Here is a 24,976-nt window from a genome sequence, read left to right on the forward strand (position 1 = left end):
GCCGGCCCAGTGCCGCTTACATAAAGCTTTCCTAGCAACCCCACTTTATTGTCTAGGTCTGTCCATCCCTCTGTCCATCCATCCATCCGCCTGGCGTGGTGGAAAAAATGAGCAACCCAATGAGGAACTGGGCCAGCCAGCTCTTCCTGTGCTAACAAACATCCAGTGGTCTGCAGCCAGCCCTGAGCTTTTCCATCCCGGAGCAATCCTTTGCCTGAAGCCCACCATCCCCTTCAGGCTCTCTCCCCAGGTCTGGGAGGAAGTGAGAGGCACGTCCTGCAGCCCATGCCAAGGAAAACAGGAGTTCTGCCATGAGGGAAGCAGGTGTGGGGAGCAGAGAGGCCCCCACCTCCCCACCAAGGGCTGCCCACCCTCGTGGAGGTGATGCTCAAACCCCTCGGGGCTCCCTTGGGAACCCAGCATGGCTCTGTTGGACTGGCAAAGAGACCAGGTGGAGAGAGGGAACATGCACCTGGGAGAAGATGTCCAGGAGCAGAGAACTAGTCTGAGCTTTGAGGGAAAAAACAGAAAATTCAATGGTTTCTCCTGCAAGTCTTCCTGCCCATCCTCCACGGCCAGCAGCGACTAAAAACCCTCCTAAAAAAAGTCCCTCCCTTTGGTGGCTTCCCTTCTGTGCTGCCTCACATCAGCCCCATGGTCCCCATGAACCCCTGCACCCCAGGCTGGGTGGTTCCAGCCCCACCATTTCAGGGGGCTGGTGGGGGGTTTGCTCCTGGGGCCTTTAAATTGGCACCCGAGCCGAGGCGATTTCTCTGTGGAGTTTCATAAGGAAGCACATGACGAGGGCAGTTGGAAACCACAGCTCTGCAAGTGCTGATTACAGCCTACTGAGGAAAAGGAGATTTTTATCTTGCAGGAATTCAATTATGAGAAGCAAAAAAAAAAAAAAAAAAAAAAGAAGAATTAAAAAAAAATGCAGCACGTCTGGTTCGGTTCACCCGAGCTCGCTGCACTTAGGGGGCTTTAATTTAACAAGATAGGTGTGCAAGCATTACCTAAATGATTGTGCTTACTGCTGTGGTTTGTTGTTCAGTTTGTTGTTTTTTTTTTAAGAGAAGGAAAAAAAAAAAATATATATATATATATAACCCACCCCCAAAGTCACCCTGCTGGCAGCTGAATGCAGCAGGGATGATGTCATTGGAACAGTTGGAGGAGAAAAGAGAAAAACAAGTCTGTGTGTGCTAATCCTGTTTGCTGCCCTAAAGGGAATGGAAAGCAGCCAAGGCGAGGAGTTCTGGGAAACCATGTAAGGGTGCCAAACAGGCAGTGCTGCCAACACAGGGAACTGACATCTTTGTTCTCCCCAGCTGGGCAGCCGGCCAGAGGCCTCATTTCGGCGCTGCGGCATGATTACACTGGACATCTGCCAGCTGAGTGCTCTGAGCCCCTTTTCTTCTCCCTAAGCTTTTTGCCAAACATGTAACAGTTGCCATGGCAGTGGGGAGGAAAGTTATAAAAAAAAAAAAAAAAAAATTAAAAAAAAAAATCAACTCGCACGTATAGATAGAGAGGGAGATGCAAAAAAAAAAAAAAAAAAAAAAAAATCACAACAACAACAAGAAGGCGGAGGCACGGCTGGCTCCAGATGTGCCCCATGTGTGGATATAAAAAGCAAGCAAACCTATTAATCAAAGATTTTGGGGGATGGAGGGAGGGCGGAGAGGTGAGGTGAGGATAAAACAAGAATGCAGAGAGGCACAAGCACAGCCCAGTGCCTGGGCAGGAGGTGGTGGGCTGACCCAGTGGTCTCGTCCCCTGCCTGCATGTGAAATTGCAGGCAAGCAGGATTTAAAATAGAACAACATGGTGGCACTTTCACTACTGCTTGTCTGCCTCTTTTTTTTTTTTTCTTTTTTTCTTTCCCTTCTCATGTTATAAAGAAAAGAAGCTGTTCTGAGGGTAAGAAGGGGGCTATTTATAAGCTCTGCATAGCAGAGGGAAGCAGGCAACCCAGATCTGGTTGCATCGCAAGGAGGAAAATCCCATTTCAACCCGTGGCCCAGGCCAAATCATATTATTTCAAGCTGTGCCCTAAACAGTTAACAACCAACCACCCAGTAGTCCCATGTTTATAAAGGATATTTTATTTAACCAGGCAAGTGCTGCCAGACCCTGATGCACAGATCTACGCACAGAATAGAAGAGGTGTGGTCCTGGCTCACTTTTTTTTTTTTTTTTTTTTTTCCACCCGGAGAGGCACAGGCTAGTTTCATTTTACAAAGCAGCTATATACAAAAAGTTCACTGCCCAGTGAGCTGGAGTTCATCCGACTATTTATAATCCTGTTCCTTCTCCCCACACCCACCCTGCAGGCGATGGGACTGACACTGGGCCATGGCAGCCGTGTTCACAGCCAGCCAAGCAGCTGAGACAGACCCAGTGGCAGTGAAAGGACAGATAAGGCTTCCCGGGGTGGCATGCAGTGCCCAACCCAACCCTCAGGCTCCTCTTCACACCCTCAATGGGCTCCCCTGCTTGCCTCCAGGATCGGGGTCATTTCTGGAACCGCTGTGTCCTGAGGGCATCCCCCAAATGTGGGAACTGCTGGAGCAGACCTGGTCCCACACCCCATGAGCTGCAGTCACACAAGGACCAAGGCTCTCAAGCCTGAGGGCTTTGGGGAGGTGAACGACCCCCAAAAGCTGCAGTGAGCAAGTTGGGTTTGGCCCCCAGGAGCCTGCAGTTGGTCCTCTGGTGGCTCAGCATGAAAGGCACGGGGAAGAAGTTGGCTGAAAAAAAGCAAAGAGGAGCTGCAGGGGTAGTGAAAGGGACTGGATTCTCCCCCTGCCTTGCTACTGCCTTCCTGCATGGCCATAAGTCATCAACCTACAGTTTCCTTCAGCTTCCTATTTGTAAAAAACAAGGATGGGTCTTATTTATGTATCCCAGAGATGGGCTAAGCATCCTAAATCATTCATGTTTGCAAAGTGCTTTCATTCCCTCAGATGGAAGCTCTTAGTGATGTGTGAAGTATTATTGGGGTTATTACTGCTAACAAAAAAGGAATGCAGGGCAGTTTTGTTTCTTGCCAGGGCTTATGCAGGGCAGGAGAATGCAGAGAGTGGGGAAGCTGCTCATTTGCTCCACAGCCCCTTTGAGGACTCGGAAAAGCAACCCCCTTTGCTGGTGCTGAGCTCAAAGGCAGCATCTGTGAAACATTAGGGAGGTGCCCTTGGGGGTCTCAGTGGATCAGCAGCCCCCTGGAGACCTTCTCAAGAGTGCTGAGGACCCTGTCAGGCAGAGTCCCTTTGAGAGTCCCTTAGGGCAGAGTCAGGCCCTAAATGTGGGCCTCCACCACATTTAGTGGGTGGCCCAGAGGGGACAACCTAAGAAGAAAGTGATTTTTGTCTTTCTTTAGATCCCAGACTCCTCCCTGGGGCGCACATCAATGTCTAAAGCAAGGGCAGGTACTGAGGCATCATACCCAGTGGTCTGAGGGGATGCCCCTCCTGGTTTGTAGGGAAACTGAGGCACAATATTTGCTGAGGAAAGAAAAGATGCTTTCCTACCCGTGGGAGAGGGAGGCATCTCTGCAAAGACATTTACCCACATGGATCTGTCCTTATTGCCACCAGTGACCACCAAGGCCCCTCAGGCACCCAGTATCTCTTCCTCCAAAGGTGACAAGCCACCAAGTGCTTGTCCATCCATCCATTCATCCATCTGTCCATCTATACATCCATCCATCCATCCATCCATCCGTCCCCTGCTACATCCAGGCTTGGGTGGGCTGTGCAGGCTCCACGTTGCTGCTCAGCCCCTCCCCAAGTGATAAACCCCCCTGTGTTAGTAACCAGAGGGGTGCAAGCTACTGGAAACTTTGCCAGTGTATTTTCATATATTAAAGCCTGGCTGTAAGAAAAGAAATTTCAGGGAGGGGGATTAACATTACTTGGTTCTGGCCAAGTTAATAAAATATGGTCTGAGGTCCTGCCAGGCTACTTAATTCATTTTTATTCAAAGTTGCTGGGTAATTTCCCTGAGGTTGGCTCAGTGGGGAGCAGAGTCAGCTCCAGCTTCATCCTCTCCTCCTCCATGTCACCTTCCTGGCTGGTGATGATGGCTGTGTCTCTGCAGGGACAGGAGAGCAGGGATTTGGGGGAGTGACATCCATGGGGGCACGGAGCAGGAGGGAGCTTGGGCTGGGGCTGATGTTCACATGGAGTTCCCATGCTAAGGATGACCCCAAAGGTGGTCTCCTCACAGCTGCAAGTTGGTCCCGGATGGCTGGGGGAGCCATCAGTGTTGAAAAGCATCAGATTGTCACCTTGTGCCCCAAAAGCTAAGCCCAGTGTGGGACAGCCAGTCAGAGGGGTCCTGGCACTGGGGTCTGAGGAGGAAGGGAAGGGCTGAGCATCTTTCCTCAAGGGGTGAGCAACACCAGCTCCCTGCAGAGAGCTGTTTAAAGAAAACCTTCTGCATTTCAGCTCCTTCAGCAAAGGTGACACTCACTAAGGCATTGCCACTCTTTCCTTCTCCCCGGCATCCTCCAGCTGATTATTTTCCCCCTCATTTCTAAACCCCATTTACTTCCTTCACCCACCTGCATGGCAGGGCTAATCATTGGCATGCGTTCCGTTGCCTGGCACTAAAAATCAGTGTACAAGTGCATTCCTGCCTGTGCTCTGAATCATCATGAGGCTCCAGAGCTTTAAATGGGAAGCAGAACACGCTGCTTTCTAGACTGACAAATGAAATGTTCCCCACTCCTCTTGCTTCAGAAACAAGCTCTGAATCATGCAGAGGGTGAGGTGCCAAGGGAAGGCTCTGCTCTCCTCCTGGCTCCACCACTTGCTTGCTGGGTGGCCTTCAGAAAAACCTCTGAGGGGGTAAATCCTGCTCCTTCCTCCTCCCTGCTGGCAGCCCCAGGGCAGGGGGAGGTGGGGGGGGTTACAGGGCTTCGTGCATTGGGGGACAGAGGAAGGAAAAGCTTCCATTTAGCTGCAATACCATGTTCACCAGCAAAATATGGCTTTTCTTCTATCTCTGCCTTTCACCCTCCTCCCAGGCTGCCAGCAGAGGAGGATGCTCCTGATGTAGAGGGTGCTGAGCAGCAGGGCTGGGAGATACAAAACGAACCCTGGGAGGCTCCATGCAAGAGTTTCTGAGCTCAGAGGTAGAAATCCTCCTGTTGCATTAACAAAAGACCCTATTCCTAGGTAAATAGGGTGCATTAATATTTATTTTAGGAAGCTTGGAATCAGGATTTAATGCTGAAGAAAGGGCTATTCTTACATGGTGTTCGCAGAGCTTCTGCTAATACAGTATTTCCTAACTTCAGACGTGGTAACCTGGTAAGCTCCATTACCACTCTAATACTATATAAAAATGATCCTTTATTATAAATCACCCCGTGCACCAAAACTGATATAAATAGAGCCCCAGTGCGGCATTGGCATGCCTCATATTTCTCTTGGTTCACATTAAATGAGCCACTAAATTACAGTGTCCTTCTTTATAATATCATCCTCCAAAGCCAAGCATTCTCTGTGTTACACGGGGCTGCTGGAACAAGAGAAATTAGAATGGGTGTTTTAATTCAGCCAGCTCTGCCATGCATGTCAGAGGAAGAGAGTCTTAAAACGGGCCAGGATGAGAAATTTCATTGTCCCTTCAGAAAGCCACCAGTGATTTTAGCAGGGGTTCACCAAGGCCTTTCTGGAGGGGTTCAGCTGCCCCCTCAGCTCCAGCAGCAGAAAGGAGAGGGCAGAGGAAAGGACATCTCACCCCATCCTGATGCTGCTGCTTCTCCAAGGGCTCCTGGACCTCAGATACCCTCAGGGAAGCTGTGATGAGGAGGAGGAGAGATGCTGGTGGGGCAGAGAGGGGGGGATGCCACAGGGGAAGGGGGAACTGCCTTCAGATTGGGGTCCTGCTGCTGGTTTCTCTGCTAACAGCACTGGAGTCATTGGGGATTTAGGTGAATAAGGATGCAGGCAGATTGGGTTCCTAACTGAGCAATTTATTCAACTTCTGGCAATAATTTAACTTCTTCTCGTCTCACCTGGAGAAACGGGGAGGTGTTTTGCCCCCAGGATTGATGCCTGTCTGTCTGTAAAGCAGCACAGGCTTCTCCCTGATGGCCAGCACTAGAGAAATGCAGGGGGTTATTGTTTGTAAGGCAAAATACAGATTTAGCATTCAGACTGGGGGGGATCCTGCTTGACTGTCATCTCTAATGATGGTATCCAACCTCACCAAAGAAGAAAACCCTCCTACAGTCCTAGGAGCTGCACATGCCTTCAGGGACACTTAAAGTAATTCAGGTCAAAGATGTAGGTTGTTTTATTTAGCAGACAAAGAGGTGGGGAAAAGAAAGAAGGAGAGGGAAAGAGGAAACAGGCTGCTGCAAAAATAACTTCTTCATAAAGAGCTTTTCAGGATTTCCCCCCCAAAAAATTTAAAGTGAAATGGAGCTGACTGAGTTTCAACATTTTATTGCAGAACTTGCTGGGTCCCAGCTCATCCCAAGGCAGTTCCTCAAGGGGTAGAGATCAGAGTTAGCAGACAGAGTTCATGGATGGATGCAAGGAGAGAAGGTATCATTGGAGTAGTGGCCTGGCAAAAAAAAGAGGTAACAAAGCTGCTTCATTGCCTGCAGAGCTGGAATGCTTCAAGGAAATTTTCCAGCCAAATTGTTTGTGGTTAGGAACTGTGTCCCCTTCTGCATGCTGGGAGGTTGAAGGCTCTGTGGCCTGTGAGGATGCCCAGCAAAGCAAACTGTGCCATGAATAATCAATGAAAACTAAAGGTTTCTATTACCTGCAGTGCTCCATGACCATGTGAGAGAATATAAAAATGGCAAGCAGCCTTCTGGAAGTGAAATAAAAACTCTACAGTGCAGCCCTTGGCATCATACCCCCTCAGCAAAAATCCCCAAAGCAAATCAGGGTTATGCAAGTTGTGAAATACCCAGCCTTAGCTCTGAAGTGAGGAGGAAGCTACCAGCACTATGTCTTGCTGCTTTCCAAGCTCCTCTTGGCAGGGCAAGCTATAAATCCCCTGAAATTTAATGTACAGACAGAGCCCAGTGATGAGGAGGCAAAAGGAACAAACCCCAGGCAGACAGCTGCCTGCATCCCCCCAGCTCTCTGGGGCTGAAGCCTGAGCACAGGGCAGTCCTAGGGCAGTTTCATCCCTTCCTTCCACCAAAAAAGAGAGAGAAATGCCCCTGGATAAAAGCTCACATAGTGATGCACTGTTGGATGTCATGAATTTTGAGGCTTTGGGCTTAAAATTGGCCTTGCACATGTGGAGTAGTGATCAGCTCCTAAGAGGAAGGCTGAAATCTGATGTCTTCAGCTGTTCCCAGGGCAGAACTGGGCCATGACCTGCACAGCCTGGACCACAGTCCCCTCTCCCTTAAAGCCTGAAGAGTTTTGGGTGGCCCATGACAGTGACAAAGGAGCACAGAGGAAAACCTGGTGGTGTTTGGATCTTGTAATTCAATAGGAAGCCATGTCTGTCATTTAAGAAACATTTAATAAAAGAAAAAGGAAAAGAGAAAAAAAAAAAAAAGAAAAAAGAGAGAGGATGATACAGCATTTATCACAAGGAGACAGTGATATGCTGCAGCATCCCTGGGCAAAGGTTACATTTAAGGATGGTGCTACCATCATTAAGGTGGTAAGCTTACAAGTCCTCTCTTACAAGCCCAGGCTGTGTCTTTCCTCCTTAAAAATACACATATAAAAGCAGAAAGTTAGCTGCAACATTGATAAAGGAGTTCTGGAGCCAAGGTGGAGTTTCAGACAGATTTGAAGTAAATCAAATTTAACACCTTAAAAATAGAAGTGTTCTGCACAGCCCAAGAAGCCTCAGTGATTTCTTTTCTACTTTGTAGCCAGCAAGACAAGCAGGGTAGAGAGGAGGAGTAGAGGGAGTGATTAAAACAGCTTTAATTTTAGGACTTTTCTCATCAAGAGACAGTGTGGGACACTAAAAATGAGTCCGGTGAAAAATGTTTATACCTTAAGGTCGCTTAACTTGCACCTCCAGAAGTTTCATGATGTTTCCTCATCAACTTCCCCTCCCTGGTGGGCATGCACACAGTGATGGCAGGTTAATGAGAGTTAATGAGAAATGCCTCATTAGGACTGCACATTCTGCTTTCTGCTAAGAAACTCATCCCCAAAAGTGTCCCTTCCCCACCCTGCCACTGCCAGAGATGCTCCTGCAGACACAAACTGGGGACAGGCAGAGGGAAAAACCCTGCCCAGCTTCTGTGTTTTGGTTGCCATGGGAACCAGCTCATCCCTGTTGGAGGAGTTTGGGGAGAGCAGAGGTTGAGGAAAACAAAGCAGAGAAGCAGGGGGATGTGACACACTGTGACAGTCACCAGGCTGGGAGCCTGGCTAACCCAGGAGGTGAAACAGGTTTTGGAAGTTCTGGGCTCTGCCTCTCCAGGAGCCAGAGGCATCCAGCCACAGTGTGGCTTTTGGCAGCCCCTGCACTGTTTTTTTTCCAAGTGTTTTAGAGTCTGAGGACGATTCAGGAATATTATTAAGGGAATTTCACAGCTCACGAGAGATTTCCTCTGGCCTGGGAGAATGATGTCAAGGAGTTTGAATTTCAAGGAGCCCTGACTCTGCCTCTCCCCCATCATCCCGAGCTCTTTTTTTTTTTCTTGGAGTTCACACAGAACATACCCTTTGTTCATTTCCATTTGTCAGTAGCATAAAATTTGAAGACACAGAGTCAGAAATAACACTTCATCTTACTGAATGTTCATCTCAAATGAGATGGAGAGTGTATAAAAATGTCCATGCTGGGTCAAATGAGAGGCTCCACATACTATTCTTCCTCTAACAGCTTTTGGCCCTGTATATGTATTGCATTATGTGTATAAGATTGTGCTCTCATGTCCTAAAAAGAATAAATAGCAATTCACTTATTCATTATCAATTTCTATTTATAGCCTATACCTACACCAGATGCAGTACCAGGCCATTAGACATCAAAGGCTCTACGGTGCAGGCAACCTACAAAGGAGAAGCCAAAATGATTTTTCCAGGAGCTCATTTCACTCCAACAGCAATAACCATGACTTTACACTGTGCTTATAATCCAGATTGCCAAAGCATTTTGTTCTGTGCTGGAGAAATTACCTGCAAGATAGGATTCTATTTGCCCATTGCTGGTGTGGCTAAGGAGGGTCAATCTCCAACAGCAGCTCAAATAATAGTTTATCCAAGTCAAAGGGATGGCTTAAGTTTGGGGAAGGAAAGGTATGATCATCTTGGAGGGGATTTTGCTAACAGAAGTGGAGTTAATGACCCTGACAATGTAAAAAATACTTTAGGATCTTAACTAACACTGGGTAGCCAGGACACTACTGCAAGAGGACTTGTCAGGAAAGTATCTCTGGTGGCAGAGAGCATCAGTACCCACCTAGGGAAAGAGTGTGTTCATCCAGGCTGGGTCACTCAGTCCCTTTTTGACACCCACAGTGGTCTGCAGCATCATTCCCACCAAGGATATGGCCAGGAGGTGAGGATAATCCCAGTAAGTCCCTGGTTTTCTGATTGAAAGACATCACTGAGTTCCCTCTAAAAGAAAGAGGCAAGGGATGGTAAAACATATAATTCAAATAAGGAGAATCCAAAGTACAATTTAACCAATTGGATCTAAATAAAGTAATTACAGGATCTGAAACCCCATGCATAGGAACTGCAGGTCTTTTTTGATTATTGCTGAGCCTTAAGATCTCCTAGAAGTTCATGGAAATGACATCTGTGATGATGACCTGGGTGGTTTCTGACAACCAAGCCTGGGGCTGTCATGTAACCTATGTGTAACCCTCCACTTCTCCTTGGAAAAAAAATCAGCAAAAAATTAGCACAGCCTTGGCTCAGGGCAGGGATATTAAGCAGGAAAACTTGAGAGCTCAAGAACAAATTCTCAGCAGAAAGGCAACTTCACATCCTCAGTAAGTCACAGGACAGAGACAAAACCCTCTGGCCTTCCTGGTAATGCCCAAGTCAGGTCTTTTGCTAGGTGCTTCTGAAATACAAATTAACTTAATCACTTCTGAACTTGGGAAACAAGAGACATGAGAGTGCTTTGCCTGACAGAGTCACAGTGGGTAAAGGCTGTGTTAGGAAGCAGAGGAGCACTGTTGGGCTGCTCTCCATCAGTTTTACTCAGTTTACCCTGAGCAGTCATGGGCTGGAACATCTCCATTACAGACCTGCACCTCCTGACCCAGCAGAGCATCCTGCAAGGGGAGCTGAGCTTCCATGCACCCAGCCTCTCCCATGGGGTGAAAAATCAAATTCTGTGGCACAAGCAGGAGATCTCTTTCATTCCCCCAAACTAAAATTCTCGTGGGAGGCCTTTTATGTGTCCAAGTGCTGCCTCCCCAGCTCCAGCTTCACTTCTATCCCTCCTAACTCTGCTTCTTACATGGCCCAGCATCTCTGGCTGCAAAGTCTGAGCCTTCATGGGCAACCAGAGCAGCAGTTTCTACAGATTGCAGAGAACAACCACCACCCTCAGCCAGACTCATTGAGTCAAAGTGAAGCAAATGAAGCAAACCCCATCTCATCCTTGCACTACTGGGGATGTGGGACCCACGATCTGGACCAATGCAAACTCCTACATGCACCATGAGCTGTGTCTGAGTGGGGCTTTCCTCAAGCATTTAGTCTTCAGCATCTCTAAATGCCACCAGGGCAAATAGGAGCTTTACTTTGGGTTTAAACCAGTCAAGCTGCACTGAAAAAAAAAAAACCAAACAAAAACAACTTTGCTCCAAGATTCAAGAGGTTACCAGTCTGCAGGCTGAACAATAGCTCCTATTTTGCTGCACACTGTTGTTCCCTCCTGAAAGTGGTTAACATCAAGATGATGCAATCATCAGTCAGCCCCTCTGACTGTCCCTGCTGACAACCTTAGCATTCATTTAATGTTCATCTCCCACAAATCCACCCTGCCTCTCAAGGAGCCAAGAGTGCCTGTTGTCTCCTTCCCAGCTGCCAAAACCCTCCAGCTGCCTCCTAATTATCCCTATAATGTGCTCCTGCATCCCCAGTCCATGGTTCTGCAGCACACTAAAAATTTGACAACATGAAATCAAAAATTAGGGAGCACAAGGGGTGCTGAAGCAACCACGCTGTTAATTTTCCTCTTTAACCCACTGATAACAGCTATTTCTGATCCCAAACTGCTGTACAATAAAGTGCCACACTTGAGCACAGCTGAATGTCAGGGATTCATTGTTTAAGGTCAGAAGAGACCATTATGATCATCAAGTGTAACCTATTGCATAAGAGACCCAGGGTACCTCCCCCAATCCTTTCTGATGCTGGCCCACGAGTTCTTTTTGAGCTTCCATGCATCTTCTAGAAAGTCACCTACCCTTCACTTAAAGACAGAAAGAAAAAGTCCACCAGGCTGTTAGAAAAAGCCTTTTCTTTGTTTAGTTATCCTCACATAACAAGTTCACCCTTTTTTTCTCCTTTGCTTCTGGCTTGCCTCTGCTTCTAGCCATTGGATCACACAATAGTGGTTTGTTTTGATTTCCCAAACTGAAATCCCCAGTCAGAAATCTCTTTTCAACTGCAGCACTTCTATGCTATTATCAAGCTGCCTTATGATTTCTAAATTCTCTGAAACAGATCAGTCCCCTGTAGCCTCCCATAACATGAAGTGCTCTGTGGTCCACGTGCAGTCTCCCAGTTCCCTTCTGAATGCTTTCAGATAGCCAAGCTTCTCTCTGGTCTTCCTCAAAAAGCCATCAGACCATCAGAGCTGACAGTCAGCATCCTTAGTTCTTGGCTGCCCTCAGCACTGCTGTGCTCTTGGGTATCAACAGAGAAGAAATGTCCATGCTACTCAAAGGTCTGAGCATCTTTGAATTATTTTGGTGGGTTGAGCAGGGTGGCTGGGTGACTGGGGACAGCCACCTCTCTGGTTGGGACAGCCACTTCTCTGGTGGGAGATGGCAGAAAGCACTTTGCATGTGTGGGTCAGAGCTCCTGTTTGCCTCCATCTATTACTAATAAGCACAGAATGAACCTTGTAGTCCCTTCCTGCAAACAGGTCCTGCTACCTGCCCAAAAGGCTCTTGCCTGTTGTTCACAATATTTTCCTCTTCCCTCCTGTGTGGAGCTCCCAGTATACCCAGCAACACCTCGGGAGCAGCTTTTTGCACGTATTTATTTCTGGCACATCTGCTCCTTGTGCCATGCACGGTGCCGAGGGGGTGAAAAAATGGTGATTAACAGCAGAATAAAAACCCCAAGCAACAAGTGGAGGAATTGCTCTCAGGGCTGGGCATTAGGCTGGTCAGGCATCTGAGAGAGAGGTTTCCATTTGCCAGACCTGTTCACCCATCCTTGCTGGTAATGCTATCTTTTTTCTCTTTTTCCCACGGCTCTTCTATCAAACCTGAAAATGCAGAATGAGCCCCATGGATAAAGTGGGGAACTTGAGTTTCCACCCTTATAGAAACACCAAGAGGCAGGTATGGTATTGCTGACTCAGCAACCCTTCCCAGGTTGTGCTCATTCTGCTACAGGACATCTTTAGGAGAGGCCAAGACACATTCTTTTCATAGATTTTTAACCTTTTCCTTCCCCAAACCAGTGTTTGTATTTATTTTGGCACCTTGAATGTTTTGAGGAGAGGATTGATTTGGATTTGCTAAAGCATTTTTTTCCCCTTAATCCCATTAAGTCAGCCTCTAATTCTTTCCAGGGCTCCCGTCTGCAGAGCTATTTCCTCTTGGAATCATTTACTTTCTGTGGATTGGGGGAATTAATGAGGCAGATGCTGCTCTTATTCTCATCACTGTGAGCCTGAAACAACTTCAGCAGTTTCCTGACCCCGATCCAGATTTTAATGGTGTAAGTGAGGTCAGAATTTGGCTCCCTGCATTTGCTTCTGCTAAGGGACAAAGAGATTGCTGAAAACAAGAAGTCTTGGGGCAGGTTGGGAAAGTCCAGTTGGAAGTGGGTGAAGTCCAGGGTTTCACTGGGAGGCTGAGTTTCTGCATTTCCCCCCTGGGAGGTTTTGCTGAGCACCACAGATACCCACAGACAACCCCGAGGGCTTCAAGCAGAAAACCAGGGAAAGAAATCAAAAGGATAAAGACTTTCAGGAGTATTGACATTGTCTCCAGGAACAATTGCAACAGCACAAGCATAAGTCATGCCAAGCCAAAAAATGAAGGTTAAGAAACATAGGGAAAGGTCAAGCAGCTAAGTCAATCAGTCTTCAGGGGCCTCAGAGGGAAGGAAGAAGCAAACAGAAAGCTGAGATACATGCAGATGGCTGAGGGTTGTCATCAAAGGTCAGCACCAAAAGGTCAGCATATATTACAATGGATGAAATGGGAAAAGACATAAAAAGGAAACAGAACCAGCACAGGACAGAAAGGAAAGTGGGGAAGGATTCTGGCTATAGGCTGGTGGTCAGAGGAAGGATGAAGAAAGCATCATTAGGGCAACCAGGCTGGTGAAGGGACTCTAGCACAGATCCTATGAGGAGAGGCTGAGGGAGCTGGGGGTGTTGAGGCTGGAGAAGAGGAGGCTCAGGGGAGACCTCATCACTCTCTCCAACTCCCTGAAAGGAGGTTGGAGCCAGGGGGGGGTTGGGCTCTTTTCCCAGGCAACTCTCAGCAAGACAAGAGGGCACAAGAGGTCTCAAGTTGTGCCAGGGGAGGTTTAGGTTGGACATTAGAAAGGATTTCTTTACAGAGAGGGTGATCAGACACTGGAATGGGCTGCCCAGGGAAGTGGTGGATTCTCCATCCCTGGAGATATTTCAAAAGAGCCTGGATGTGGCACTCAGTGCCATGGGCTGGGAACTGCAGTGGGAGTGGATCAAGGGTTGAACTTGATGATCTCTGAGGTCCCTTCCAACCCAGCCCATTCTAGGATTCTATGATTCTATGATCAGTCAGAAAGCTGGGCTGGAACCCTGCTGGAGCCCTTGGGAGCAGTGTTGGGGAGCAGAGATCCTGGCAAAGTTTCTCCCTGCCTGGTCACTGAGAGGGGAAACAAGAGGCAGCTACAGCCACTCAGCTCCATTTCAGTTCCTGGAAATGCACTGGAACAAATAATTAAACAAACTAATCACCAGCACCTAGGAAACAACCAAGAGAAGAGGAACAGTCAGTGCTGATTTGCCAGGAGCAAATAATGTCAAATTGACCTAATTTCATCTTTCGACAGCTTGTGGAGAGAGACAAACCAGGAGATGTCTTGTAGCTTGATTTTGGTGAGGCTTTTGTTATCATCTCACTTCATGTTATGGAAGGGAAATATGTCCTAGACATATTAGCTTAAGGAAGGGGTGAAAAAAACAGCAGGAAAACTGTACTGAGAAATAAGATGTCTCTGTCAAAACACAAGGAAAGGGTTGAGTGGGGTTCAAGTGAGGTCCAGCCACAGGATGATGGAAGTGAGCATCCAGATCAGGTATTCAGATGACACCAAGCTGAGATGAGCTGCAAGAACCCGAGTGAAAAGAATTAGAATAAAAAAAAATCATCCTGATATATTAGAGAAAAGGGCTGAAAACCCAGGAGGTAAATCAATAAAGAGAGAAGCAAAGTTGTGCCCTGGGGTAGTCAGCTGCAGAGGGACAAAATGAGAGAGAGATGAGGAGGTGGATGTGGAGCAGTGCAGCAACTCAGGAACCTGGATTAACTAAAAAGTCCCATTTTGTCACAGATAAGGCAGTCACCATACCAGGGCATTCAAAAAGGAGCTCTGGCTATAAAATATACAGCTGATCCTTCTGCTTTATGGAGTGCTGCTACCATCTTAATCCAGCTCAGGAGATTCTGGAAGGAAGTGGATGAAAGGTCTAGAAAACAGAACTTGTGAAGAAACACTTATTCAGCAGGGGTTGTTTACCCCAGCCAGAAGGAGACCAGGGGAGACACGAGAATTTTTAAGTATGTGAAAGATCTCTCCAGAGAAGGAGGGAATAAGCTGTCTGTATCTATTGTGAGTGTGGCAAGAAGAGAGGTTCAAGTGAGATGCTTGGCAAAGGGGAAAGGTAACAAGGACTAAACCCACCTGCCTGGCAATCTCTGTCCTTGCTGGCACTTAGGAGCAGGCTAGAAACTTCAGGAATATTTCTGAAATCATCCTCCCGAGGTTCTTTTTAGCCCTGTTTTTCTCTGATTCTGTGATGAATGGTGTTAAATGAATATAAATTACCTCACATGGGGACACTGACGTTCAGGCTGGGTGATGAATAGTGATCAACGACAGAACTGTCAGCTTGTGGGGAGGAATCCTGGAGGGTTATTACTAGAAACTGGTGTTAGCCCCAGTTTTATTTACCATCTTCATTAATGAGCTAGAAAAAGCAATAGACAGCGTGTTTATTAAAACTGCAATTGATACCACATTGGGGGGAGGAGGGGGGAAGATGCAATCACCAGCCAGGAGTGGAATGTAACACAAAAGGACAAAAAAAAAAAAAAAAAGATTTGGGACATAGGGAGAAAATGACCTAGCTGGAAGGACACACAGACTAATATGTCTAGGGAGGAAAGAGTCCAAAATTAAGATACCCTATGGGAGGAGGAGACCCAAATGCAGTGAAATACTTTGCAGGGTTAGCATAGAGGAAATTGGACAGGAGTTTACAATTTGTCACATCAACAGAAAAAATCTCAGGGCAGTTTTGGGCTGCATGACACATCCCAGGGCAGAGAGATAAGCAACTGCCTGCTTGCTGTTGTGCTTCTGGATGCCTCCTGACCAGCCAGGCCAGAGGGAACCAACAAATATAATTGAAAGCTGAGAAGTCTGGCTTCTAGGGAACTAATTATAAAGGTACTCGGTGGCAATGCAACACCAGGTCCACCTTCTGAAGTGTAGGTGAGCACATCAGAGGAGGTGCTCTGTTTTCCAGGCATAATTGTGGCAGAGAAAATGGGCATTAGATTGATGTAAAATATTTAATTTTGCATGTTTGGGTTGGCTATAAAGCAGATTTAAACAGAAACACCAGCCTCCTGGGCCTTGTCCATCACTGTCTGTCAGGACCCACTCTAGGATGGACCTATGTGAGAGCTGAGGCATCACCCCAGCACTTGTCCTGGGTGGTACAACCTGCAGAGGAGACTCCAAGGGAATGCTGATGCCAAGAGATGGGCAGCAGGTTCCTTTTGTGTGGCCAGAGTCAACCTGACACCCATTGATAAGGTTGTTGCATCAGCAAAAACAACACAAGGAGCTGTGTCAATCAGAGGGGAGAAATCCATGTTTCTCTGGGGGACAAATCAATAGAGAAAGAGGTGCCATTTTTAGAGTTCTGAAGAGGTATTGCCAGCAAAAAGAAAGCACAGATAGAAAACTGAACTTGACAGAACCCTTTGGAGACAAGATAAAGGTGGAGGGTGGGTTTTTTTTTTTCCAGCTTGTGATTTTGAGCCTTTTCACTCTTTGTCCAGCTGGCTTTTGAAACTGAGGGCTAGGAGTGCAATGGTGTGTTTGTCCCAGCTGATACTGGAGCACACAGGCTTTGAACAATAAGGCTTTGTTCTTTTGCCAAATGCAGCAATGCCTGTGCTGTTGCTTTGGAAAAAAAAAAAAAAAAAAAAAAAAAAAAAGGAACAATCACACTAGGAAGTCACCAAAAAACGAGATGATGGCTCACTTCAAGGGATGCAGCAGCACACTGCAGAGATGAATGAGCTCTGCATGGCATGTGAGACCACGAAGAGGAGGAAAGATCTGCAGAAAAACACCCCTTTGCTCCCCCACACCTGCAGCATGATGGAGGAGATGACCTTTGGAGGCATCCCTGGGATCAGCAGGCACCTGGGGCACTTTGTAGGGTGCTCCCACAGCTCCTGCAAGGGAGTGGGGAGGCTGCTGGCAGGGCACAGGATGAGGGTGCCCCTTGCCTTTGAGAAGCAGTCCCAGCAAAGTGAGTTCTGCAGTTTTTGCCATCAAAAAAGGCTCAGCAAGGGGCCCAGCATGCCAGCACTGCCAGCTGTGGGATCACAGGGAGGTGCAGGATCACCCCAGCCTTGCTGGGGAGATGGCAGCTCTGCTCCCTTCTCACAGCCTGGTGCCACCACCAACAGGGTGGGAGCAGGGGGGGAGATAAATTCATGGGAAAGCTCAAGGGGAAAATAGGCAGGGAGAATAAGCACAGTGGTCCAGAAGAGGGAATTTACTGTAGCTCCATCCTAGATTCTACTGGGGCCTCTAATGGCAGTGGGGTGAGGCAGAGTGGGTTATCTCCCAGAAAATGTGGGACTCTGGCAAAGCTGTTCCTCTCCCCTGCTCCACAATGGGGACCTTGGGACCCTCTGCATGAGCACAACAGACATAAAGCCAAGCAGATGTTACCTTAAACTTCTGCTCAGCTCACAGGGGAGGATTAAGTGATACGAAACCAGAGGAGCAGCCCAGGTGGGAAAGATTGCTTGACTGGTGTGTGAGCTCTTATTGGAGTTAGGGGAAAAGGCTGATGGTTGTGTGTTATATGCTGGGACCAATTACACTGCAAAACACAGCACGAGGTGGGGGTTTGGGGGTGGGTGGGAAAGGAGATCAGACCCACACGGGTGTGTGTGTTAAAGCTGAGTGAGGAAAAGAGAGGCTGAAGAAGGAATGGGAGGGATGAGATTCAGGTGAGCTCATCCAGAGGTGTCTCAGGACAGGAACAGCAGAGTAATCCCTGTGTCCCCATGCTCACAAGGGCTGGGAATGGCAGGAACAAGGGGTGGGCTCTTCAACTCTCTAATTCTCCCTCCTCATTTTGCAGAATTGCCACATGCTGAAATAGCAAATGATGTATGAAATGAAAAATCGCTCCCCGAGCAATGCATATAGATGATGCAGAGACTATTTGGCCATTACTTCCTTGCAGTAATATTTATCTACATTAATGCCTCCTTTCAGAGGTAGCTGGAAATACCCAGAATGTGAGCAGCAAGGGGATCAGAAGAGAGTTTGGGGAGAGAGGCAAAGTGGCGAGGCAGGCACTTAAGGAGGCAGCTACACCCCTATAAATCACCAGCTCAGGTCTGGCCCAGGTTATTAGCAACCACAAGGCAATATTCTGGCACCCAAAGTGAACCAGTTGCCTGTGAAGAGCAAATTCATTTTATGTGGAGACTTTGGAAGAGTTATTGCCCTATGGAGGTGACTTTGGGGACAGTGCAGGACAAGCTGGTGGCTCCAGACCAGCAGCCAGAAGGGGAGGATTTCCATGGTGAGAAAAGCCCTTCCCAGTTCACACGCTATGAGGTGGTGGGAGCCACGAGTGAGGACAGAAACGAGGGGTGCTTCCCCTTGACAGCCCTGGGAAGGGGCAGATCACCAAGGGCAACCATGGACAACCTCATCCCCAGCCACTTGGCAGCTCTATGGAACCCCTGGGATGGCTTCAGCCTCTGTCTCCATGGAGAAGCCTTCTGAAGTTCCACAGAAAACTATAACCTCTCCTACAGGGATTTTACATCACTCCATCTCATTTCCTAGGAAAGGATTGCTAGCCCCGAAATCCTACTAGAAAACTTTGGGTTTTTATTAAATATGCAAACTTTCTAGTCATGCCTTTTGAGTGCTCTTGGTCCTGCTGCTGTCGAAGATTCCCTCAGGACAAGGCTGCAGCTCTGCCCCTTTCCAGGGCACAACACTCACCCCAAATTTGAGCTTGACCATCTCATTTCATTTACCCTTTCTCTGCTCCTTGGCAGGGACTGTTGCTTCAGGCTTCTCCTTTCCACCCCTAGGCTGAGCTCAGTTTGGTGTAGAAAAGGCTGTCTGAGGCAGGACAGCAGTCAGAAGGGTGGGAATCCACAGATAAATGTATGAATCCTCTTTTTTTTTTTCAGTTTTAGAGCAAAAGGGTCACTGGGACCTCTTGGGACTGGTGACTGATGGAGCAGGAGCATCAGCACCCCGAGGGCTGCAGCAGAGAGAACACCAGGCTCATTTCCAGTTTGGGGGAGGTTTTGTGGGAGCCCAGACACAGAAATTTGAGTAAACTCATTGTGCTTAGGAGCAGGAACAGGTTTGTGGAGGGATTCACAGTGAAGGATCTTGGACAGAAACAGGGTGGGGGGAAAGTCCACGTTCTTGTGGAGCCCGCTGCTCATTCAGCTGTGCTTGGTTGTTCCTCCCAGCAAATACCTGGGAATTCCCTCTTCTTTCTCTGTGCAAGAAACAGTGGTGAAGAACACTCATGTTACTGCACGTACCCAAATCCCAAAAAAAAGCTTCAGTGCTTTTCTGGCATCCCAGTCCTCTGCCTATCCTTGTGATCATCCCCAAAGTCTTGGCATGACTTCCCAGTTTGTAATCTCCACTTTGACTTTCATGACCATTGGCCAAGCCCAGCACCAGTGTTTAGGAGCCAATAATTTAGTGCTGCTGACTTTAATACCTGCACATGGGGCTACATTTGGAGAGGTATTCCTGAAAGGGGGGGAGAGGAGGTGGACCCAGCTGAATTGCAGCCCTAACCTTGCACAGAAGTGCCATCTTGCAAGCTGGACCCAACAGACAAAGTGAGTAGAAGCAAAAAACATGCACCTGGGCAAAGAGACAGCTGGGCTCAGTGTTAACAAAAAGGCTATGGAAGAGTTCAGAGCAACTGATAAGGCAAAAGAGCAAAATATCTTACAGTGCAACAGCTGGACACCAAGGGATCAAGCAGTCCTGTGAGATTCATCTAGTGTGCCCCTTTTACCTTTTTTTTGCACACATTTTACCTCCCTATTACCAGGACAAAGCAACTGGAACCTGCTGATAACAACCTCTGCCCTCCTAAAGCATCTTCCACACACCTAATGTTCCAGTTTTGCAGAAGACTCTGGGCCCATCTTGACCTTCAGATATCATTGAGTCAAGAGGAACTGCAAATATTCATCCAAGGGCAACTTTTGGCTCTCTGCCTACTGTCTGAAGCACTTTGTTTTGTCTCTGCATGATAATGCACTTACATGACACCAAAATATCTTCCAGGGTAAAGCTAAAGATGTGACCTGCAGAAACTTAGCTCTCAAAAATATTGACTGGAAGGTCTGGAAAATTAATCTGCTTTCTGACCAGAGCTTTCTGAGCTCTACAATGGTCAGATCCAAAGCCAGCCCAAAGCTCATTGCATGTGAAATATTGACTTTCCTGATGGGACTGACCAGAACATAAGTCTGGGATGATGCCCCTGGATTTGGAGTTACCTCTCCCATGATGCTGTCAACCTGTGACCTTCTGGCCACTTCCCAGGCAATCCCACAACCTTTTAGGAATTCCTTTGGCTGTTGATTTGGTACATGCTACTGCTGGACAGGAACACCTGGGCTTTTGCTGCAGGAATTTACCTAAAAGGGAACCTCAAGTGAAAGTTCTGCATTTGTGTGTGTTTTCCAGGGGGATAAAATTGTGTAGGATACACACCCAAAACTCAGCTGCACATGCACTTAGCAGGTTCTACAGAAATGCTGTGGCCCAGTGTGACTGGCTATAAAAAACAACAGAAAAACCTAGGCCCAAATTGAAACTTTTCATAAAATCAGGGCTGAAGACCATTTACATGTAATCAGCTAAAATCCCCCCCCCAGGAATCCCTCCCTCTACATGGGGCCCACAAAATCCATAGAGTAGATTAATAAGCATCTACACTGGCAGTGTGGCACAGCAAAAATGTGTTTAATTAGCTTGAATCATAAGCTTCGAGTCACTTATGTAATGTGGAGACCTAATCAAGCCTTTTTTCTTTTGGAAAATATATTCCTGTAAAGCATGTGGCTTTTCCTCCACTGAGCTGATGAAACCTCTCCACACTTTTTCCGTAGAAAATCCCCAGATGTTTCTCTCTCTGGGAATGCTTTTACGTAAGCCCAAAGAGAAAATAATTTTCCCAGGTTCCATAAGTACCAGAATTTACCAGGTCTCTCCCACACCCAAAATATGACATCAAAACTTTACTGGCACTCTGTGAATGGACAGCTTCTTAGGGAAAGCTGGAGAATAAAACATTAGCACTCGATTCATCCTCACCTTTCCAAAATATCCTCATCCCAACATTTTCCTCATGGGTTAAAAGGAGATGATGGGGATATAGCTCAGGTCAGAGAGAGCACAGCAAGTCACCAACCATGGCTGGGAGCCAGGGAGCCCACACAGCAGAACCAGCAGTGTCTGGATCATTTGCAGTTTATGTTTGGAATGTCTGGGTTGCTAATAATATACTTAAAGGTGTCCAATGGCTGCTGGGTGACTAAAAAAGAGGAGTGAGAACTTATTTATTTATTTTGCCTTCTTCCTCCTGAAAGACACCAGCAGGCCAGCAATGAGGAGAAACCAGGGATTTTGGCAGTGGCCAGGAACAGCTTTTTCTAGGAAAAGAGCAGCTTCTAATCAGGTAGAAAATTTTTGATGTGTAGAGCTGGAGGCAGAGTGTGTGGGTTGTTGGTCACTTGCTCCTTGCTGTAGGGCACCCCCAGCCTTGCAGAGCTGTGGCTCTCCCATGGGCTCTCCCTCTGTTATCCCCTCCTTTTATTGCATCCCTCTAAAATGCCTTCCTCCACAGGTACCTACCAAGGAGCACTGGGCAGTTTGGGATGGTTAGAGGTTGTTTCTTGTTTTGCAGCTTGTTCCCACGAGGGATGAAGTGTGATGGGTGAGCAGTGGGCTGAGGCAGCTTCATACCCTGCAGCACAGAGCCCAGGAGCTGTGGTCAGGGGCACTGGGTTTAGATCATGAAAAGTTATTCCAGTATCTGATTTACACCATGCAACTGCTTTCATTTTGCATTTCAGTCAGCTTAGACACTGAGGAGAGATGAGCAGAAGAGATTAAGAATCACAGGCTGTCATCACCCTTTCCCTTCCAGTGCCATTGTTCTGGTGCAATGCTCCTAAAAAAGCATCAGATCCACCTTGGGGAGAAGCAGCCTTCCTGCTCTTACCATCAGACCCGTTTCTGCACTACCTCCCACTACCATCCTTGCATAAAAATCTGCACTGAACACAGTTGGTGGAAAGGAACATTTGCTCTCAAGCAGTGCAGAACCAGCTGATGGCCCAGGGGCTACAGATTGCCCAACTCCCTTCCCTGGGCATTTGTTGGTGAGGGTGCTGCACGCTTCTCCTTTGCATCCAACACATCCTTTGCATCCAAGGGGCTCCAAGTGGAGAAGCCCTGAGCAAGACAAATTCCCAGGCAGCTGCAAAAGGCTGGAATCATCTTCCTGAGAGGCTTTTTAATATGCACAGCAATGCTGGGCAGCACACTGGGGATGGAGTGCCAAACAGCCCTGCCAAACTTTTTGGTGGCACAAGCAAGGGGCAGCAAACTGTGACCCAGGGAGGGTGGGAAGGCTGGGAGCCCACCTCCTGTGAACCTCTGTCTTCAGGCTCCTTGACTCCAAGCAATCACTGAACAACACAGCCCACTCTCTGTTTTGGTGATCTAAATCCCTATAAACAGAGTACTTGTTCTTTTTTCTTTAACATCCTTTGTGGTTTCATGAAAACGCCGGATGCTGCAGAAGGCTGTAGCATGAAAGGTTCCTCTCTCTATCCTGTCCTCCCTGTCCAACAACCACACTAAAAAGAAACCACCAAATAAAGTGCTTGCAAATACCTGGCCCGACAGCCCTGCTGATGGAAAGCTCTCCAGTTATTCAGAGCCCAAAGTGAGCCCGGGCAGCAGCTGTACAAGTTTCACAGCTTGGCCTTTGCCAGCTCTGATGGAGGCCAACCCCAAGGGCCCCACCTCACTGCACATTCCCCTGGCTCATCCAAAGCCTTGGCAGAGCAGTGGGGCTGCCAGCCAGGCTGCCAGCAATGGGCTGGGTGCTCCCTCCCCAGGAGGTGATGTCCCAGGGGGTGGGGATGGCTGGAGCTACCCCAGGCATGAGAGCAGGGAGGAGGCAAGTCAGCATCTTCTGAAGAACACTTCCAAGCCAATGCTGCAAGCAGCTCTTTGTGGGTGAGAGTTAAACCTTTTCATCATTGAAACCTTAGGTTCCTGTTTACCAAACATTTGTTCTCTCTTCATGCGTTTGGGTGAACGAGGAAATGAACCACAAGGTTGGGTGCAAGTGCCAAATTACCCTGCTCAAGTAGGGAAATCACCCCCGTGCAACTTTCTGTGACTACTTTGGGGTTGAAAAACTAAATCCTTTTCCTTGGATTCTCAGGAGCTCCTGCCACTTCCCCATTCACCACCCAGACATGGCCAGCACAGCCTCTCTCAGTCCTGTGTGATGGTGGCACTTGTCCCCCCACTGGAGCAGCAAAGGGGGAAAGACCTAAATTCTCCTTCCCAGTCTCAGGGCTGGGGTTGCTGCCAGCCTGGCCCACCCCTGCACCCTCTAAACGAGCTCCCAAGCCACACATTCTGTTTTTCCCAAGGAGGGAATCCATCCCATGTTCTAAACCTCTTTGTTAAACCCAGCTCAAGCTCCTTGCTCTCCGGTTTCTCCAGCACCTCATGCTCTCTTCTTCCTCACCAGGAGCTGCCTCTTCAGCCATCCCTTTCTAGATCTGAACACACCCTTGAAGCCCAGAAAAACCTTGCAGAGACAGGTCACCCCCCAGACCCCCATTAATTGCCTGGTGGAAGACAGGAGAGAGGCCACCCCAGGCACATCCACGTGGTGCTGCCAAACCACGAGGGCACCAGCACGGGGCAGCTCCCTGGGGGGCAGCATCTCCATCTCACACCATGCAGCAAGTCCAGATGGAGGACATGCAGAACACAAACAGTCCTGGCTATTTTCTCAAGCTGATAGCACACAAAGAGGGAGAAAGGACACAGCTGTTTGGCTCCCAGAAGTCCTCAGCCCCAGGGTCTTCCCAAGGCTAAGGACACCCAGCACCCACTCTGCTTTCACAGCTGCCTCTTGAGCCAGAGCTGGGGAGGGGGGGGAAGGTGGAAGCTTCCCCAGCCTGCAGCACACCTGATATTTTCATTCCTCTCTTTGCTGTCAGGGACTTGCTCTCCTGTTGAAATTCAGGCTGGGTGACCCAACAGGCTACCAAAAGTCAGGACTGTTGTTGATGCTGCTCGAATTCACCAGCAGACAGTTCTGCTTTGGGTAGATGGTTTTGTTATTTATTTGCAGCTTTCTTACCCCATGCAGGCCCTCAGTGATGCATCCCATGGTGCAAAACACCCTCTCCTTAGTTTTGTGCCAGATGGGAATTCCTATACCACCAGAAGCTCAGATCCACAGTAACTCTCCTTCCCAAACCTCTCCCTGGTGCCATCAAAAAGTGGAGAAACAAACCAGAGACACAAATACTTCTAATGCAAACAGTAGGCACCCCTGTGGGACAGGAATTGCCTACCCCTCCCTACACACCCATCAAACCCTCTCTTGCCTCTGCCCAGCCTTGGAGCAGGGTTCTTGCACTGAAGATCTGTGCCATGTCTCGGTGGTCACCAGAAAGCAAGGGTGCTCTGCAGTCAGACCTGGCAAATAACACTGCTTTTTCATGGGGAGCAAACATGCAAACAGAGTCAGCAGCCAGCAAGAAAAGCAGTACCTGCTCCATCCCTTTCCAGCACTGGGAGACCAGAACAGTTGCAACAATTGCTGCCCCAAAAGTGACAATTCCCTCCTTGCTCACTTACACCTGGCTTGGGGGTCCCCATGAGGTAGATGGCTTGGCTCAGCTTGGGTTGGAGGATGACCAAGGCCCAAACCACCTTCCTCAGGCATTATCAAAGGCATTTCCCAATATTAAAAATAACCAGGGTTGTCCACATCCTCTTCCAAGACCTCCACTTCCCCGTGAGCCTGTGGCTGCCATGGATGCAGTGGGAGCAGGAGCTCCAACAGAGGCTCTGTTGCTGTAACTTCCCAGCTCTGCCCACAGAGAGAGTTGTAAAAAACAAAACCTGCTTGGCTGACACAGCTAGAATGCATCCCAGTTCACACTGAATATTCATTTTCCAGCTTTTGCTGACGGCCTTTAAAAACATGAGAGTTGCCCAGAACAGTCACTGCCTCCTTG

General features: G+C 48.1%; 2 long non-coding RNA genes across 3 annotated transcripts in view; both read right to left on the bottom strand.

The window, feature by feature from the left end:
• Nucleotides 1–3,958: 3,958 nt before the first annotated feature.
• On the bottom strand, nucleotides 3,959–8,625 carry LOC139793994 (uncharacterized). Its single transcript, XR_011724908.1, has 2 exons — nucleotides 6,937–8,625; nucleotides 3,959–4,095 (listed from the first exon to the last, which is right to left on the bottom strand). It is a non-coding gene; the product is annotated as an uncharacterized lncRNA (long non-coding RNA).
• A 9,897-nt stretch (nucleotides 8,626–18,522) lies between these two features.
• Nucleotides 18,523–24,976, bottom strand: part of LOC139793993 (uncharacterized) — a 101,746-nt gene continuing 95,292 nt past the window's right edge. For both annotated transcript variants that reach the window (XR_011724907.1, XR_011724906.1), the window contains exons 3-4: nucleotides 21,539–21,781; nucleotides 18,523–19,197 (exon numbers count right to left, since the gene is read on the bottom strand). This is a non-coding gene — a long non-coding RNA (uncharacterized lncRNA). The remainder of the gene's footprint in view (nucleotides 19,198–21,538; nucleotides 21,782–24,976) is intronic.

This window comes from Heliangelus exortis, chromosome 3, assembly GCF_036169615.1.
Source record: "Heliangelus exortis chromosome 3, bHelExo1.hap1, whole genome shotgun sequence".
Taxonomy (NCBI): domain Eukaryota; kingdom Metazoa; phylum Chordata; class Aves; order Apodiformes; family Trochilidae; genus Heliangelus; species Heliangelus exortis.